The sequence below is a fragment of the Oreochromis aureus genome, linkage group 3 (genome assembly GCF_013358895.1).
Source record: "Oreochromis aureus strain Israel breed Guangdong linkage group 3, ZZ_aureus, whole genome shotgun sequence".
Lineage (NCBI taxonomy): Eukaryota > Metazoa > Chordata > Actinopteri > Cichliformes > Cichlidae > Oreochromis > Oreochromis aureus.
The window spans coordinates 18,060,944-18,080,892 of record NC_052944.1 but is presented as its reverse complement, the minus strand read 5'-3'; the positions used below and the strand labels follow the sequence as shown (position 1 = coordinate 18,080,892).

At 41.8% G+C, this 19,949-nt stretch overlaps 1 protein-coding gene across 1 annotated transcript in view; it reads left to right on the top strand.

The window, feature by feature from the left end:
* Nucleotides 1-1,853: 1,853 nt before the first annotated feature.
* Nucleotides 1,854-19,949, top strand: part of LOC116333162 (receptor-type tyrosine-protein phosphatase delta) — a 397,398-nt gene continuing 379,302 nt past the window's right edge. Inside the window, exons 1-3 of the mRNA XM_039609499.1 lie at nt 1,854-1,874; nt 2,068-2,183; nt 2,360-2,395. The gene's annotated coding sequence lies outside the window, so the exon portion shown is untranslated. The remainder of the gene's footprint in view (nt 1,875-2,067; nt 2,184-2,359; nt 2,396-19,949) is intronic.

Sequence of the window (19,949 nt, the reverse complement as noted above, 5' to 3'; positions counted from 1 at the left end):
AGCTATCCTTTGCAAGCCTGAATTGCAACTATCTAAAGTGTCAGCTTTAACAAATTCACTTGCAGAGATCAGATGATTCCACTTTCAAGTATTTTCTCAGTAGGAATTTCCTGCAGCGTAATTAGTTTCAAAAAACTTGCACCTTCAGCGAGGCCTCAGGAGCAGCTCGAGATCAGTGCTTGTGAATTGGTGGGCTACGGAATAAATGGAAAAGCTGCGCTTGATAGCGGAACGATGTCAGCTTCTGTAGTAATGAGCAAATAATCGCCATCTTCGCTGGAAAAGAACTCTTCCAGGATACTGAGAATTTTTTGCTATTCGCCCTCACAAATTGTGCTTTTCTCTTTTAGCAAGAACTTCTCCCCTCTCACCTCTCATCAGGTTTTATTGTGATGAACACAAAAGAGAAATGGGGGGGGAAGACTGATGCTTAAGAAACAGTCCGCTATGTTTTAGCTGCTCCAGTACTGACAAATACATGAAATCATTGTTCACTGCAATTTTTAAGGATTCACTGACTTTAATGTAAAAAATGGAAGAAAATGTAATGCTCGTTGGCTCCAAATATATTAGCCGATGTTTATCATTTTAAAGGTATACTAACTGAAGAAGTTGTATTTTGACAGGAAACACCACACTGTCTTTTGAAAAAATATAGTTATGCTTATTCCTAGACAACAGTAGTTGCAGTGGGCTTGAATTTACTTAGTGTAAGTAACACTGGATTTTATTGCTGACCCAGTTTCATGGCAAAAACATGTCAAAACTGCTTTTAGACCCAGACTTGCGGCATGATCCAGTTCAAATCTAACCAGTGGAAGCATAGTTTTTTCCCCCTGAGATGATTGTTAGTTCGGCACGTAATGATATATCATGAGTCATTATTTTCTTTGAATGTGAATGTGATCACTAAAGTCAATGAAAGCTGCAATATTAACATATATCATTTTTTTTTCCTGCTTATTCAGTTCAAGACTGTGGGGCTGGAGCCTATCCCAGCTGCCACAGGTCCCGATGTGGGGGGTACACCCTGGACAGAACACCAGCCTGTTGCAGGGTTAACACACAGACAGAAAATCTCTTCTACTCACATTCACAAGTAATTTGTAATCACCAGTTAACAGAACAACTAAGTGCATGTCTTTGGTAGGGCGCAGGAGCATCTGGAGAGAACCCACCCTTTATATCTGGAGAAGCTGTTTGAAACAGTGTTGCTGTTTTGTATCTTTCACTTACAAAAACTCTACTTTTGAAAGTTTGGTGCTTATCCCCACTGTGTTGGTATGTAATGTTGTTCAATTGTTACGTAACGTCAGCGATACGTTTTAGGAGTTGCATCGCCTGTTTGGTAAAGCGTCTCCCTCATTGACCCGCTTGTGATCTGTGTGGCTAAATGTAGCTCCTGAACTAAAGTGAGGCCCCTGCTTCAGGGTTTATTTGAACGATTTAGAGCTGTCAATGCACAACATGCACAATGATGGGCTCATAGCTCAGATGACAGCTTAATATTAACACTGAGATTTTTTTTAAACATTTGATAATGAGGGTATACACTTGGCTCCAGCTTCTCACAGTGCTGGGAAACATCCCAGTCTCAGCAGCTCTTCTAGCTGGCCATCAAGCGGCCAGACTGCGTAGTGCAGCTTTGGAGCGCAGCATCCCAGGTCTCTCTCTCCCCCCCCCCTCTCTCGCTTTCGCTCCCGCCGTCGTCGGCAGCTGTGTGTGTGTGTGCGTGCGTGCGTGCGTGCCCGCGCGCGCGTAGAATCCGACAGCACGCCGGGACTGCGTTTCCTAAGGAAAGCTCAGCTCTCTCAGTTTTGTGCCCGTCTTATTGCCGCTCTCATTGTCTTTGTCGGCAGTGATAAAGAGAGCAGGTACCATCTGTCCATTCCGCCAATTTATTACGAGTTGCCTTTTTTTTTATTGTTTGCTCTCCTTCACAGATGTTAGGTCAACACTTTTTGGGTGGTGGTGTTGGTGTTGGGGAGGGGGGGGACTCCCGGTTCTAACGGAATTTGTTGTGGCTTCTTCTTCTTCTTCCTTTTTTCGGTCTCTTCTCTCTTTCAGTTCATTCGGGGGCCTGTTTTTGGAATAAGAAAAAGGCATTGCTGTTTTCTGACTTTGAGTGAAGAAAGAAGGGACTCCTCTGGAATTTCCTAAGGAATTTATTCGGACAGCCCATGGTAAGTGCAGATTTTTGTACACAGAGATATGTACATATATATACATATATTTTTAAAAAAAAAGCTTCACGTTTGAGAAGACACCCAGCTATCCATTACTAAGTTGATCTCTTTGAATGAAAAATAACAACACGAAGCGCATCCCTCATTTTTTTATTTTCCTTTTTTATCTACAGTTGCGAGGGCTTTGCATTCTTCCGCCTGGGTATAGAGTAAGTAGTACTTTTTCTTTTCGTATTCTGTCAATTGCAGCCGAGAGCAGCTCGTCATGTTTTCCATGTGTGGAATAAAGTGTCGATTTTTTTTTCTGTGTCCGCTCCAAGTTCTGTGTCGTGCCGCGATGTGAGTAGGAGCCCGGGGTGCTTTTTTTTTTTAAATTTCATTTTTTGCACATCTTTGGAGGGATGTTGTGGAGAATGTGGCGCAAACGCAACGTGCACCGGGCTGCCGCTCGCTTCTACACTCCAGATGGCGGCGAGATATTTAACAGAATTTACATCGTCAACATTTATAACACGTACTGCGCTCACACGGACACACAAAATAGAAATAGGGAGAGAGAGAGGGAGAGAGCCATCTTTGCCCCGAACGATGCTCTGCCCTCTCCGGAGGATGCGCGGGCACGCATAAACAAGCTGGAAATGTGTGCGTGTGTGTGCGTGTGTGTTTAAGGGGGGGTTATTCTGTGCCATAGTTGTGGGACGTGTTGAGAAAGTTTGGTGTAATGTTTGCTTCTGCAAACTGAGACGATTTGCTTAGTCTATCTATGAATGCGTGCGTGCGTGTGTGCGCGCGCGTTACTGCGTGCCCAAGAGCTCCTGACTCAGGTGGTGTAGCCGGTGGGTGGGCTGTGACTCACCCAGTTTACCCATTTTGCTGCTGTTATCTGACAGGCTTTGATGCCAGATTTGACTGGTGACTGACAGTGGCTCATGCGCAGTAGTGTGTCAGCACATGCCCGTGTTTTTTTTGTTTTTTGTTTTTTTATTTCCTCCCTCCATCACTGCCTGATTTGGACGTTCCATAATTTATGCGACCCCTTCCCTGCGTTAAAGAGGTTTTTTTTTTGTCAGACTACTACTGACAAGTGATTCATATATAGCCAATTACCCGTGATTTGCAGTCATACTTTGCAGCCCGAGAAAAAAAAAGAAAAGTGGAAAGCCTCTAAAAGGCAAGATAATGAAGTGAAAAGTTTGTGGTTCCTCGGTATTTTGTAGCAAAGAGAAGCATTCGCAAATGAGGGCAAGGACAGCCAGTCAGAGAGATGTGTCTTCCCTGGCTAGTGTAGAGTGACAGGGGGCTAAGTGAGCATGACCATCAAGGAGAGGTAATAGCATTACGGTCTGCCAGTCATGAGGCAGTGCAAGAGATAGGCTACTGTTGCATTTCAAAAGGAACTAAATGGGTAAGCAGAGGAAACTGTGACACAGGGTCCACTAAAATTTAACGCATAAAAAGGCGCTAATGTGGCTCAGCAACACAGTTTGGCGAGGTTTTATTCATGCAGATGAGTTTGTCTTAATATTAAGCTGCTTTATTGAAAAAAGACTTTACTCATCCTAGTTTGGACCGTAATTAAGGGTTGCTTATCATTATTTTAATCCCTAATGATCTGTCAGTTTAAATATTTGTGTCTTTCCTTCTTAAACCAGTTCAAATTAGAAGGTAATCATGTATTATCATTTAGCAGCAGTAATTATATGAAGGTAATAATGTTGCCAAATCTAGGAGGAACATCAGGTGAAGTGCTCACACCCTCTTTAGATGACCAGCAAATTGCAATATGGGAAAAAGTAATGCTGAAAGTCAGTGGTCACGCAGCTCAGGTGTCCCTGTGAGTAAACACGTTTGAGCATAAAGCGGATTTGAATCATTTGCTGCAAAGCTTTCCACAGATTAGTCCTAGGTAAGAATGCCCCCTCCCTCCCTCCTCCCTCGCCATCATCTACCCAGCAGCGCTCCCACTTCATAAACTGGAAACATTCCGCAGTTTTTCCTCCATCTTGCCTTTGAGTGATGCTCCCAGACCCACTCGCCAAGCCCACATCAATCACTGCTGGATGGGATTTAAGCTGTGGCCGGAAATCATAAGCCGGAAAAGGACAAGTCGGCTTGCTCACAGTTGCTCAAGCTTCCTCCATGGTGACCCCCCCCCACCAGATCAGCATCCAGCGTTGGCAGCTACAGAGCTGCACTTCTGCCACTTCTGCAGATCCTTTTCTCTCATTAATTATGCCCTAACATAGTTTGCTCTAGTGTGACCGTGTTGACAACACCCACTTTTCCTTTTGCCTGCTTGCACGTCCCTGGAGAGAATCAGGAATAAGCTGTAATTATGGTTTATAAACTTCATCCAGGTGACATAATCGGGGCATGGCTGAGACAGCAAGGGGCTGTCATAACAGCTGCTAATACATGTATAGCTGTTTTTCCTTTCATTCCTCAGACTGTCTAACTGTACTGACATGTGTTTGTCACATGGATGCGCCGCAAACGGGCAAAACTACAGTATTCGTGTAGGTATATATGGATTTTTAAAGAAAACGGGCACACGCAGTATCGTGAAAGTGCAAACACTGCCTAGTTCTCAGCAAAAAAAAAGAAAAAAAGTGGGCTCAGTACATCTATGGAAACGTAGTGTCTATATTATCTTCGTGCGCTTGCTGTTAGGAGCACCTTGATTGCGGTCCAAGGCTCGGCAAGCTGAAGGCCCGGCTCCCAGGGGCCGTTTTATAATGAGGATGCACTGTCAGATAATTAGATACACCTGGCGCAGGCGTTTTCAGGAAATTTTGATTCATCCCAAAATAAAATGCCTGCGCCTGCCAACATGAAAGCAAGCACAAAAAAAAAAAAAAAAGTTCCCGCTGTCACATTGCCTCTCCTCTCATGGTGGCAATGTTTTATTTATTTATCCGCATCTTAATGCTCTTGGATGAGGCAGGCTTCATTTTGTGCTAGCTGATGCATTGGCTGCCAAAGTTCCACGTCTCTTGCAGAGCGAGCTTCTCACTCACGAGGGTGTCGCTGTCCCTTCATGGACACAGCCTCTCCGAAACTGGATGTTCTGATGCCGTCACATTTAACAACTCCCTTGGCTACTTGGCACAAAATGCATCTCATTGAGATTCGCAGGCGGCCGCATGACAATACAAACCCATTCCTCCCGTGGATGTGCACGAATATGCGCGTCACACAGCCTCAGATGTGGTTTGTCACATGACTGTTAATAAGAACAGGATGATATTTATCCCCACCCCTCCCTCCCTGACAGTGCGTGTATTGACCTTTTGCGCTTCCTTGATGATATTTCAATACGTACGTGAAATATTGGAGATTTTAGAATTTGATAGATGCAACTAATCAGTTATTTCATGCACACGCTGGAAGATGTGAATGATGAGTGGAATTCACTTCGGCAAGCCGGCACGCTCGCACACATTTATTCGCAGGCCCAATGCACACAAGTACAACCTTAAATGTTTCGTCTCTTCTTAGCTGTTGATTAGAAAACGCTCCGTGAGATGAAACCCTCTCACCTGTGCTGTTTATTTATCAGACACCGGGCTCCAGTCATAAATCAGACACTCATTAAGTTGTTAAACAACAACTTTTTGCCTCGTGCAGGAGATGTCAGTGCTATTAAGTCTGATGTATGTGATACAGTAGGAAGGTGAGCCGTTGCAGATTGCTCATGTTATCCAATTAAGAGAGGTTTATTAATCCTTTTTTTTCTTCACGCTGGTCAGATTTTAATTTAAAAGCCCAGCGTTGATATTGAAGTTAATGTTAAACAATCAAAAAAACAAAAAAAGGCATTACAAATGATCAGGATAGACTGATGTTATATAAGTGGCACAGATGAAATGTACTTTTTTGCCATCTGATAGCTGGGTAACCACATGTCAAGTCTTATCTGAGAGCAATCAATATTTGGCTTCTCCAGGTTAGTTCCGAGTAAGCCTTGATTAATGAATACAAGTTTGCATCGTAACAAGCCAACAAAAGACATTGAGTCTGGAGTCTGCAAGGGAATGTACAGATCTGTTTTCCTGGCAAAATTACGTATTATTGTGAAGATACTGTAAAGTTTCAAAAGACGCCCTTGGCCTGTGCAAGACCTGTTCTTGGTTATACAACATGTTTTTTTGTGTGTGTGTGTGTTTTTGCAGTAGCAGCAGCTGTCTGGTGCATGGTCATGTATTGTAATGTTTTTCCAACTTTGCACCCTGAACCAGACTGTAAAGATGTGTAAGAGGAAAAAGGAAGAAAACTGTTGAATGGACAGTGTTGTTAGATGAAATGTGCTGTTAGCTAGCGTTAGCCATCATAACCTGCTTAGTATACTGCAACAAAACAAGGAAATCGCTTCGAGTAATAAACTGAGAAAAAGAATATCATGTTATATCATGGAGACTGTAAAGTTAGCATAAGTGCTCCTAGTGTTAGCTGTCCAAGAAATAAGATATCTTTTATAACAGTCTGAAGCATGACAGAGTAATGTAATCTTTGGCTACACTGATAGCTAAAGTATACGTCAACACATGCATTACTGACTCAGTGTTATCTGAAGAAGTAGCTAATGTATGCTAACAGCTAGCATTAGCCACCATAAGCTGTTGATTAGATGTAGCAGATGTTTGTAGCAGACACACATGTGATGGAATTAAACTGAGGAAAGGCAGAGTTCATTGATCATTAATCAAACTTATTGTGGGGTTTTTTTGTTCTTTTTTGCTAACTGTAGCATTAATTACTCATATATGACAGCCACCACTTTCTCTTGGGAATACATGATTTAAGATGAAGCTTAAATTCAGAACCTCTATTAAAAGATGATGCAAGCATCATTTGATCTGTCAATAAAGCTGCCTTTAATTTCTTCCACCATTGGTGATGTAAATCTTTGGCTAGTCCACAGTATTCTGCGCAATACTGAAGGGTGCATGTCATATTACTGACCTATTCAAATGCAATTCTGTAATATGTAAATATCATGGCATTTCATTGAATTATTCAGTGCTGGTTCATGATGCATAAGCAGTGCTAAGTATTCTTTATACATCCATATGATGGCAGTTATGCTACCTGTGTGTTGATGTTCGTTGTATTTCTGCCGAGCTTTAATTTGACCTTGGCTGTCTTGATCTTGAACCAGCAGAAAACACTGTTCAGTTAGGGCGCTTTTGTTGTAAATATGCTGTTACCTAATTTCTCTAGCAGTGCTTCTAATCCAAGCTCAATCATGCGTGATTAGAAATTCATCTCAGCCGCCAACGTTGTGGTGGATGTTTCCCTTCCCTGCTCGACTGTCGGCTGCATTGTTGTTGTAGAAGGAAAATCTGGTCTGCATTGTGCTGTTAAAATTGGAAAAACAAACAGACAAAAATATTAAATAGAAAAGCATTGCCTTCTTGCTCCCCTGACATGACAGTATGTGACAAAACTGATGGATACCGACCAAAGACAAAGGCGAGAGGATAATGTTATAGATGTGCTGCCTTGAGTCACAATCCCTGTTGAAGTAGGGTGAACGCGAGGATTCCTGAATGTCATGCAAAGAAATGCAAAAGCAATTGGAACTGCAGGCTTGTTTTTGTTTAATTGTCGGAAAAAAATCAATATAATATAGTAATGAAATATGAATAATTTGAATAATTCTACAAAGCTACTATTTTCTGCAAAGCTGCTGCACTGGAGTCGGCTGAATGGGCATTCATGATATCATCGCCTTTACCGCTAGTTATTTCGGCACGATAGCGTCTAACTGCGATAACGACTTGGTGTGATTTCAGAAGAGTAAACGCCAGTGTAATCTTACAGCCTGACCTTTATGTAAGCCACGTGTACAGCGCCATGGTGTTATTTTACCTCCATACATGCGATTGCTTTGGCATACCTCGGCCATCTGGCATCTTGTGAGAGTTTAGAGGGCACTGGTATGTTGAATATTGGCCTTATAGTCTACTGGGATATGGAGGCAAAGAAGAAAACAGAAAGGAATAATGCAGGCAAGCTGGAGCCAGGGTACTCTGCACAGTTCGATGCTGCTGCCTCTACCCGACATGAACAAGAGAAATCAATTAGACCTACTCGGTTGCTATCCAAGGGACTTCCACCATGGGAAAGGGTAGAGCGAATCAAAGCGTTTGGAAAAAACAAAAAGAAAGTAGCAGAAGTGGAAAGTGAACTCGAGTGGCAGCTTGTGGGCTTCTTTGTCAGATCATCCGCCTCTGACCTAAAGATAAGATTCATTTTCTCTGTGTACATCCCAGACTTGCTTATGATTCCAGACACTTTCCAATCTCTCTTTCTTTTTTTTTTTCCAACACCGATGCCAACTTTTTTTTTCTCTTACTGTCCTTTCAGGTCAGTAATGAGAAAAAAGAAAGGCTGACAAAAATGCACCTTATAAAGGATACTTTGATGAAGCCTTAGCTGCAAATAGAAGAAATCTCAGTTGTCCCAGCAGCCTCAGATTCACACTATTAGATTTTTATATTCATACCTTGAACCCATTCCGGTAGTCACTTGGAGGTCACTGTGAACAATATTTCTTCTGCACACCGTGATGGGCACCACATTATTGTTTTGCTGAAGAGAGGAAGTTAAACTTTTTAAGGGTTTAGTTTTAGAAAAGTATTTATTTGGGTTTTATGGGGGGGGAAACTGTCTCAGGTGCCTTAAGATAAAAAAAAAAAACTTCATATTGGATATGAAATAGTCCAACCACTGTGGTAGGATCAGTGAGGCTTGTAACCAACGGCATATAATTTATTAATAGTATTTTACAGCCAGCTAAAGAACAGCCCGAGTGTAATGTAAGAATATGCAGAGCCATGGCAAATATAGAGATCCTGTAAATTCCACTTCCCAGATTTGACTAAATAGATATTTCAACTCTATACGTGAATCCTAAAAAAAAATCCTAGAGAAAATTCTTGAATAGCTGCCGGAGATGAGCCAATCACATGAGGCAGCTCGTGCTTTATGCATATTTTATTGAATGAAGCTGAGCTCTGTTCTGTAAATACTGAGGTTGAGAGTGCACAGCATGGATTTCACAGACCCCAGCGGCCATATTGTCTTTGATCAGACTGAAAAAGGACATGTTTTGATCAAGCTCTACCTTGGACATTTAAATCAAACCCCTGACAGACTCAGCAGCTCCGTGGCTGCAGAGTGTAATCTCCACACGTAGGAGAATGTGGACATCCCTGGAAGTGTGTTCGAGCCTATTATATTGTACCTTTTGAAATCTTTTTCTCCCCCTTTCCCCTTGATGAATATCTGCCACTTGGTGATAGTGGAGTGGAAATTCAATTTGACAAAGAAGACCTGTCTCATGGAGTCTTTTAAGCGATTATGATCGCACAAAGTCAGCAATGTAACAGACCTGGAAGGATTAATGAACAAGAATGCTGCACTTTATTTTTTTGCCCCCTGTGTAGCGATTTGAAGTTGAGGGAAAAACGTTGACCACGTCCTCATAAGATGAGTGACATTTCAGCTTTAAAAGTTGTGCTCCGTCTGTAATCCTGTGTGTACAGTTAGCTCAGTCCCCCCTGACAGAGCACACATGTAAACACAGCACCCCAACCTCCCACTCAGTCCTGCTGTAGGTTTGGCTGTGGGTGCTCGGCAGATCCCTCGGCATCATGAGAGAATAACAATGAGGGTTTTGGGAGGGATCAGTTCCCCAGCAAAGAGCCATACTGGGTAGGGTTTATGTAAGACCCTGGCTTCCTGAGCTCTCTGCCAGTTTAAGACGACAAACAAATGGTACCGAGGATACCGACGTTGCCAGAGGGGTGGGTGGGAGGGAGGGATCGCATCTCCTCATGCTCTCCCCACTGCTTCATCCCCCCTCTTCACACAAACACCCTCCCTCTGTTCATACCCGCGCCTGGTTATGTGTTGTGGCTTGTGATACGGGGTCTCATGTGTATCCGTGCAAGTTGAGTGTGCCTTCACGCCATTTGTTGGCTTTGCAACACTGTAGCCCACTTTGAAGCCACTGCCTTTCCTCGTCATCCTCTTCACTCTTTGTTTTCCTCTTCATATGTTCCAGTGAAAGAAGGCTGGGATCTGTCGAAACCTATCCTTTCTTCCATCCGGCTTGTCAGCTGTTTCCCCCCCCCCAAAATATCTTTATTTATTTATTTATGAATGGGTTTTTTAGGGTAAGCTGCCACAAAGGTTCCCTCAGCCTCGACACCCGAGTGGTTCTAAAAACGTCCAAACAGACGGACGCTAAAGCGTTGTCCTTTTTGGATAATCTAATTTAGCTTTTTTTCATCAGTGTTTTCTGTTTCCACTCGATGCAGCGTTTCTAATGATGTGATTCCCATCATAGCCTGACTGCAGCTTGCCGAGGAATTAAATTATCTTTCATTAATTATTAAAGCATTATAAATAGAGCTAGATGTGCTTAACCCAGTTTAAGTATCTTTATAAATAGCTATTTCTGTAGTTATTCCTACAGAAATCAAGCCTGGGATAAAAAAAGTGAAAACAAACACCACATTCATAATCTGTGCTGAGAGACAGACCTAATCGTGATTAGAGGTGGTGAGGCTTCTTGATTTTTAACCTGGATGCCCAAATGTGCCAATCCAACTCAGGCTAAGGCTCATGGTAACAACACTGCATCCAGCTACAGATAAGACAAAAGCCCACCATCCCTTGACGTTAGGTGTATTTTTAGTAAAAGCATCTAGCACGCTGCATGTGTGCCGTCTAGATTTCACAACAGAAGGCATCACAACAGAAGTCCGCTATTTCAGTCGGATGCATCTGGACTGAAAAATGCGGACGATGCGTTAAGCAAATATCTTTTCCTGGTTAAAAGTTACAGTACTGAACATCAGTTTTAAAGACAAACTGGAGGATTAAGTCAAGTCAAGTCAATACATGCGGATGAAAGTTGATTTGGGAAATATCCCAAAGACACAAAGCGATGCCAGAACTGACACAAAGAAAAGGGCAGCTTCTCAATCATTTCGGTCCCTGGATGCTACGAGGAAGACATATTGCACGCAGTGTCTTCTGACATGCAGCAGTCCAGAACAAGGCCTCCCTTTTATTCCTGCGTAGCACAGAAATACACCATAGATAACATTAGGATCCATTGAGTTGGGAGTAAGGGAAAATCGATGCAAGGTGAAAATTAAATTTGGCCCAAAGAGCCTTTAGGCAGAGTGCAATTTGAAAACACATCTTTTATTTTCCCCCGGGTGTCTGATTGGGGCTGGCAGGAGATGGACAGTGGATTTAACCGTCATAGAAAAAAAAAAAAAGCAGCGGCATGTTGCGAGCAAAAAAGGGAAACACCCTCCTCTCACTTCTAATGTGCCTCCCCTTTGATTGTCTAATTCGGTTAGGGCCGTGCGTCCCTTATCGGATCATATCAAAGGTCAGAGGCGTCCTGTAGACAAATCAATCTCCCCGTCTGAGGAGGTGCAGAGGAAGCATGGATTGAGAGAGAGAGCTGATCCATCTAGTGGGTAGAAGGAAGGTGGGTGAGGAGAAAGAGAAGTGGGGGCAAAGAAAAATTATGGCATCTGCTGCTCGGAGAGAAGTGGGCGGGGAAGGTGAGATTGAACTGTTGACTTGGGGAATGCAATATGCTCCGAGAGAGGGGAAGGAAAAAAAAGAGAGAGAGTTGACATTATTGCTCACGAGATAAGTGCAATTATTTGAGAAGCTCTGGCACATTATAAGCTACCGGACTAGCACACAGATGAGCCGTTGGTACGTTCCGAGTTGGTCGGACTGTTCACAAAAAACAACACGAGTAGTTTAAAAAAAGAAAGAAAAACAGCTCTGTGGTGGTCACCACTGCCTAGCGGTGTTATTTCTGTGTTCTAATAGGTGTAAAGATAATCCAGTGGCTGCACTTTGCTTAACGCTTGGCTTCCCTCATTTAATTTGGCTTTGTTCGTACAGTTGGAGTTTGTTTACAGCGCTTCAGTTTCGTGCATTAAGCTGTTTTGATAGCATCTTGTGTGCAAGGTCACAACTAATGCTGATCAAACGTGCAGTGTTGTTAATATTTTTTGCACTGAATGCGTCTTTATTGAGTTCTGTATATAATTTTAAATGTATTACAGTTTGTTGAAATATTTGGCTGTGAAGAAAAAGGTTGTTTTCGCCGCTCTTGTTAAACCGCTGTTTATCATTCTTTTCATTCCTGAACGACCCTGAATATTTTCAACCAGTACGCCAGACCTCTCAGAATGCCCATTAACAAATAGTCATAATTAAACAAACGATGCATAAAACAGTCCGGTGGTGAGCAGGAGTCTTGGGCAAAGTTTATAGGTAAATATAAATCATCCACGGTTTAATGCCAACCGCATGTTTAATTTGGTCCCTTTGAGTGCCTAATTAGTTCAATTACTTTCAACCCTGCATGGAGAAGCACATGCAGAATGCACCCAGGTTGCCCTCTGGTCTTCTTACATTAAATGGCAAGCGTGTATTTCCTCCTGTAAGATTAAAACTCACTGTGTAATAACTCACCAGAGCCTCCCCTCCAGACACTGTTGCAGTGGTTTCAGCGTGAGATAATGTTTGCTCAAGCAACTCTCAATGAGATTCAGCGCTCTGGTGACACCATTACTCTAAGCTCATTGCCTAGTCAGGTTGGGTGGGTCTACCCTGCCTCCGAAAGTCAAAGCACAGAGGCGCCAGAAGAGAGAGCACCTCTCGAGACAGATTACATGTCTGCGGACAAGCGAATAGGCTTGCACTTCACCTCTGCCTCAGATGAGCCGGTTATTATCTTTTCGTGGGTTTTTTTTGTGTGTGTGCTCTCGCCGGTCATGTAATGCATCCAGGACAAGATGCTCGCCTGGCAGCCTGAGCAGGTGGACGACAAGGCAGCTTACACATTTTCGCTAATAGCAGGCAGTCAGGGAAACGTATCTGAAATGAAGATGATGGCACAAGCCTGCAGAGGAAGTCAAAGCAGCCTAGGCCTGAGCCAAAGTGTTTTAAATGGATTACACCAGTGTGTCATTGCGATTACACGCTCCTTGCAGGGACCGCGACAAGATGAATTGTATTTTATGGCTTTACAGCAGATCTTTTTTCTTTCTTTTCTCCTCCAACTTGAATGCGTATTTTCCACTACTACGTAGCGTGGTCTGAATGTGGGATTGTTTTTGCCTTTGAACTACCTGACAAACAGTTCATCATCTTTTTTTTCCTTGTGGGGACTTTTTCAGTGTATCTTAGTGCTGAACCACTGAGTGGGAATACATAGATATACACACACACACTCGAGTGAGGCTGAAGCACTAGAGCTTGCCCTCATTTTGCATTTGATGCAAAACATACTGTGACCCTCAGAGAGCCTCCAAAAACACTGCATGCTACATACTAATGCACATCGCAGTTTTTTCTCTTTGCCTTTACTGTAGGCCCAATCATTTTTTACTCCCTGCTTAACCTGTCCCTGTCAGACATCGAGAAAGTAAAACATCACCCATCAAGAGCCATGCTGTTTACGCGCCCGTGCATTTACAAGAACAATTCACAGCCCCGTTTTCGACTCAAATACACTACCCACCACGTATCATAAAAATCAATGTTAAAATGTAACAGCAGTGCTTCCTCCAATGTTAACTTCATTACCGCAGAAAATCATCAGATATGGCTAAGTGTGCGAGCAAGCAGAGAGGATTATGAAACCTCCGGAGTCAGGGAGAGCGGGTGTGTATGCGAGTGTGTGTTTGTGAGAGAGAGGTTAGGCCTCAAGGGAGTCCATTAAGTAGAGAAAGGGCAGGGGGTTAAACACCAGAGAACACCACATGACCCACAGGAACATATGTTCAAATACACACTCGCACACAAACAATTTACTTTTGGAAGCATGATACTTATCAGTACTACAGTATGAGGCTACCCACCTAAACCAGAATCTCAGAATTGCTTTGAATACCTCGTCTCAACTCTCTCTTGTTCTGTGATGCACACACGGAACAAAAGACCTGTTTAGCTACACTGTTTTCAGTTGGTGTGATGTGGGGGTGTAATACATCTGGCAGTTTTGCTAGTGGACATAACCGACTGTACGAGCCTGTGTAAAAACTGAGACCATAGTTATTGCATGGACACTCATAGCATAGTTTCTATAAAGTCCATATATGGAGTAACAATGTAGCATTTTGCAACCCTGTTTAAATGTGAACAAAGTACACTGTTATCACCATTTCTTAAATAGACAGCAGAGGTTACTGTATCCATTTACATATTTTTACATATGTACATTATAGGCTATTTTACCTGCCCGATCAACAGTGCTGTTGATTCCATATGGTAAAGATTACGCTCATGCTAACAACCATATATCTTAGCTTAGAATGAAGACTGGCACTAGAAGGAAACAGCTAGCCTAGCTCTTGCGTGCTATAGCCTAACACATTACATTTTGTTTTATCACGTCATTTTGGTTTGATACAGCGAGTTCAGACAAGCAGTGGACATTTTAATCTCAGTGAAGCTTAGTGGTTTATGGTTCTAAGATAAGCTAGCTGCCCAGTCGCATAGTAGTATTGTAAAAATCAAATAAAAATCAAGACAGTTATTAATAATAAGCATTATTATTATTATTATTATTGTTGGCTATTTTGCTTACCTGATAAACAGTGCTGTTGATTCCATATGGTAAAGATTATGCTATTACTAGCAAGCAGTTGTCTTAGCTTAAAATGCAGACTAGCACTAGAAGGAAACAGCTAGCCTAGCTCTTGCGTGCTATAGCCTAACACATTACATTTTGTTTCATCACGTCATTTTGGTTTGATACAGCGAGTTCAGACAAGCAGGAGAAATTTTAATCTCAGTTAAGCTTTGGGTTTATTGTTCAAAGATAAGCTAGCTGCCCAGTATCATAGTAGTATTGTAAGACTCAAATAAAAATCAAGACAGTTTTTAAATCTTTCAGTTGAATAAAAACGTTATAAATCTAAATGTTACAAAGAAGTTGAATGTTAATTTTAGATATCTATTAACAAATAAATTCCTTATATTTCTTGTTTTTCTGCTATTTTGGCTAAGTTTGCATCGCAGTAACCATAGTTGGGACATGAATTCTCATGAAAACATGTAAACTATTATTTGAAATACAAGGAATGCCGTGTGAAATTTATAGCTTGTATATTTAAAACATGGTAACAAGTCTTCTTGTACTGCAAAATGTGAGTTTATGTTGTTAAAGAAGCTAGGTCAACCAATGAAGACACAATTAAACAGGCCATTGTTGAGACAATGTTAAAATCTGGCTAATGATGTAATAGGTTGCTATCACAAACTCTGTTAAGTGTTTCACTTGGTGATCCGCTTAAGTTTTTAAACTGTTTGTCACAAAGCTTTACCTTCTCTGCCCTTAGCATTAAAAAAGTCTTTAATGTCTTTTTTCATGTGCCTGTCGGACTGACCTGGGTTAAAATTGTTCTTCGAGCTAATCATAACACCAGTGCCTGTGAATTTTGGGGAGTCTTAACAATGACCACTGTGTGAGCCTATTGAAAACCATACAAATTAGACTCTGTACTGTTGGCCAGTGGGACAATGTATTCTGCTAGCTTTATCACATCTTGCCCTGGCCTACTATTAATCTTGTAGACTGTATGGGATGAATTAATGCTCTGAGGGATTTGTGAGGCCATGGATATGGATTACACTGTCTAACAGTATATTTGAATTGGTCTCTGAATGTAATTCCACTGGACTAAGATAAAATTCAGCCGATAAGAGCCAGCCGTAACAAACTGCACTGCTGTTGGCCCTGTCACTCTGTTGCAAATGGCAAAATGAAGCCTTGCTCTCATAATCCATCTACAAGAGCTCTTAAACTTATTAAGTAAAGCAGTACAGTTGGTGGCAACTGGCTTGGAAGTCGTTTTGTTTTGCTTACTATGTCTTACAACAACTTACTCTTGCCTCTCATTTACTTTTCGCACCTCCACACACAACTATTTCCTTTTACTTCAGTACATACAGTGCTATGCACAAGTCTCATAGTTCTCCAGGCTTCTCGAAGGACATTCAAAGCTCTTCTTTGGATGTTGACTGCATTTTGTTCTATTCTCTGTCAATGTGATCCCACTCTGCTCCCGTAATGTTGAGCTTCGGGCTCTGGGGAGGCCAGTCCATGACCGATGGCGCTCCATCGTGTGTTTTTCTATCCAGGTTTACTTTCACTGCATTGGCAGTGTGTTTGGGATCATTGCCATACTGAAAAATGAAGATGCTGACAATCAGAGATTTTCCATATGCTATTACATGATGAATCCAAATCTTATGGTACTTTTCTGCATCAATAATTCCATCAATTTCAACAAGATCCCCAACACCACAGGCTGAAATGTATCTCCAAGCCACCTCAGAGACTGTGTTTCACAGAAGGCTGTATACACTTACTGTTGTACCTCCCTCCTTACCTGAAATTTGGAGTCATCACTTCATAAAGCCACTGATTGTCAGTCCAGGTGCCATGTGTAATTTTCATACCTCAGCCTTTTCTCCCTGTTTCTCCTCCTTAAGAATGGCTTATTGACAGCCACCCTTCCACTGAGACCTTTTCTGATGACACTTCGGTGACTAGTACTTGGTTGACACAATGCACAACATGCTGAGAAATTCAACCTAGTGGTGGAAAAACACTATTTTATATCAAAATTTCAGTTATAAACAAAAACTGCTAGTAAGTTGTTCATTATATGTAGTCACAAAAGTGGTTAGATGTATTTTTTGTCCTTGAATGAGTCATAGGATAGTGTTAAGTGGCTTAACAAACAAAGGAAAAAACTGCCTGAAAATGGTCCGGTATAAGGACCGGACTTAAAATGATTGAAGACACAGACAATTTTTAAAGAGAAACTTTGAAAGCTGAAGAAATATTGCACTGCTTGATTTTTTTTTCACACGTAGCAGAAAGGTTTAGCTGGACACAAAACACCTGATTAAATTTTAATAGGAGAGAATTACCAAATGATGATCCAAATAAAAAAGGTCAAAGGTCAGGTATCATAACACTTCACAAAACTGGCAACAATTAAATTTACAGAATTGGTGACAGACATCTTTGGGGTTCCCTGCTATTGAATTCCTTTAAAGTCTTTTCCGCCTAATATTTTATATTATTATATGAGTCTGGACAGGTATCGATGCAATCTCGTTAATTTACTGAACATAAATGCGTCGGCTTTCCAAACTATTTTACCCATAAACTGTCGACGAACACTTTTGGCTGTTTGTTCTGTCTGACTGAAGCGATAGGAAGCCATGAAGAATATAAGCTCCAAAGGAACTTTTCCCTCCACCGATCACACAGACTTCCCACAGGGATGTCTAGACTTTAGCCGCTTTCCTTCCTCCCCCTCACTTTTTCTATTGAATTACATCAGATTATTGTATCATGACATAATTTCTCTCGATGCTCCCTTCACTATAAAATCATCACTGCGGTCTATTTAATGCTGACCTACTGTGAATTATTTCTTTTTTACTTGCTGTAATTGAAAATAATGCTCTTAAATGACGCTTTAAGGCTCGCACATTTTCTCCCACACACACTGCAAACATTTCCTCCTGCTTCTTTTTTTTTTTTTTATCCGTCACATCGGGAGACATCAATGTGTCATGTGCATTCCAGGCATCAGCACACAGCAGAGGCAATTTTAAAACAGTAACACACTGGAAAATCTACACTCTCAGCGGTGCCTTGCAAACGACACAAGTGTGCAAAAATATGGTTTCATTCTTTTTTTTTTTTCTTGGAGAGGTTATTCCTGTTTACTTCTTTAACCCACTGAGGCACACTGAGGACAAATGTTTGTAGCTTCTTGTGGTTTTTGGCAGGCCAGCGTGCGCTAACAGCAATTACGAGTTTCAAGCCAGGGAAGATGAGAAAATAAATTAGCATGCAGCTCCAGGCTGTGCCACAATCATGGTGCATCTCAGCTGAGAAACACTAGCGTTCACATTTACACTTGCATATTAATTAAGTGTAGTAATGATTCACCAGCAACACTTCCCCTACCCTCGTGCTCCACCTCTGCTCTGTCTTAAGCAAGGTGTTTTCTCAAACACTTGACAAACGGGTGGTGTCGTGGAAGGGAGGAAGGAAGGCAGGGAAAAAAGATCCAACATTAAGCCTGCTACCTGCCCCACTGAGCCAATGAATTTTTCATAAACTGTCCCCAGAGGTTCATAAACACCGAAAGTGAGAGCAAGAAAAACTGCGTTAGCAGGAGACAGGACGGGTGGGCGGAGGGGGAGGGGGGGGTCCCATTTTGAGGTCTTGAGATGGTTTTTTTTGCGTCGAGCGTGGAAAGAGTCATGCTGTAGCTGAACTTGCAGGGAGGTGGCAGCACTCGCAGCTGTCAACAAGACTGCGCCACTCAGTGTTTTTCTGTGCTCAGAGCTGACCCTGCCATCCATTTGGCCCCACTTTATGATTACCATAAATGCCTGGATTGCCTGCATAAAAATGTGGAGTGGAGACGAGGGCCTCTGCTTCCATTAGTGGCCTCTTTTTACTGGAAGGGCCAAGTGTGTCCCTTGGGTAAGGCCAAAACTCTCACTGTCCTCTACAGTCTGTCAAATAGACTCAATCAAGGACTGGGCTAAGTGGATAGCTACGCTGATGGTGATGTTCATAAAGTGATTATTCATAGAGAATACATTGAGTGTGTGTTTAAGAGATAACAGGGGGCAGGAGTGTTTCCACAAAAAGGAGATCGTCCTTAAAAAAAAATAACACAGCTCAATCAGCGACAGTCGTTTTTGTTTTGCTAAATTTTCCATCCAATCATAATTTAGAGCTGCAGGATGCTGTTATTAAAGGATGTCTGGAAATTAATTGGTGTCTTAATTAGATGCACTTATACAAACAAACAAACAAGCAAGCAAGCAAACCCACTTGAATGCATTACTGCGTGCTATACTGTTGCAGACACTGTTGGTCTTTGGCTTTTACCATACGCCCTGAGATGATTATAGTAATACATTAAATTGACATGACTTTGGTTCTATTTGCCTTAATAATATATTTAAATCAATAATATAATAAAAACAGAAAAAATTGAAGTATTTTTTTAATTATAGGAACTGAGGAGTGCAGTTAGATGAAATGAACATGATCACTGTCCATCCTCGCAGACGTTTCGGGTCATTTAATTATTGGGGAGTATAGCTTTATTTCACTTGGAGATTATTAAAGTTTCCAGGTGCTACATCGCTGTATAAAGTGTTACTAAGGCAGCACATATAATGACATTGCCTTGTCTTGTTCAGGGATTTAAATTTCAAATTGATCTTTTCCCGCTGATTTAGCAGCAGCAACTTTTCTAAACGGCTCTCGGTAAGGGAGGACTAAACAGAAATCCCAGCAATAATTCAAAGGTTGCACTGCATACAAATTTGCAACCAACTAAAAATACATGCAAAGAAGCTGCACAGCAATTGTTGTGATTAGCATCGACTGTGCAGAGAAGCGCATTCGCTTTTTCCTAAAGTCGAGAGATTAAAATGTGAAAGCAACTCTCAGAGGAAGCCATAGGAGAGCGGGACAATAATGTATGCAGAGGGAGGGAAAAAAATCTATTATGAGCATGATGACGAGAGATCAATGTTGCCTCTTATTCCCAGTGACAGACTGAAGCTAATATACTAATTAGCATTAATGCCACCGTGGTATAAATTGAGCAGGCTTTATTTTTAATAGTCCTGATACTGTCTGTATTAGGCAAA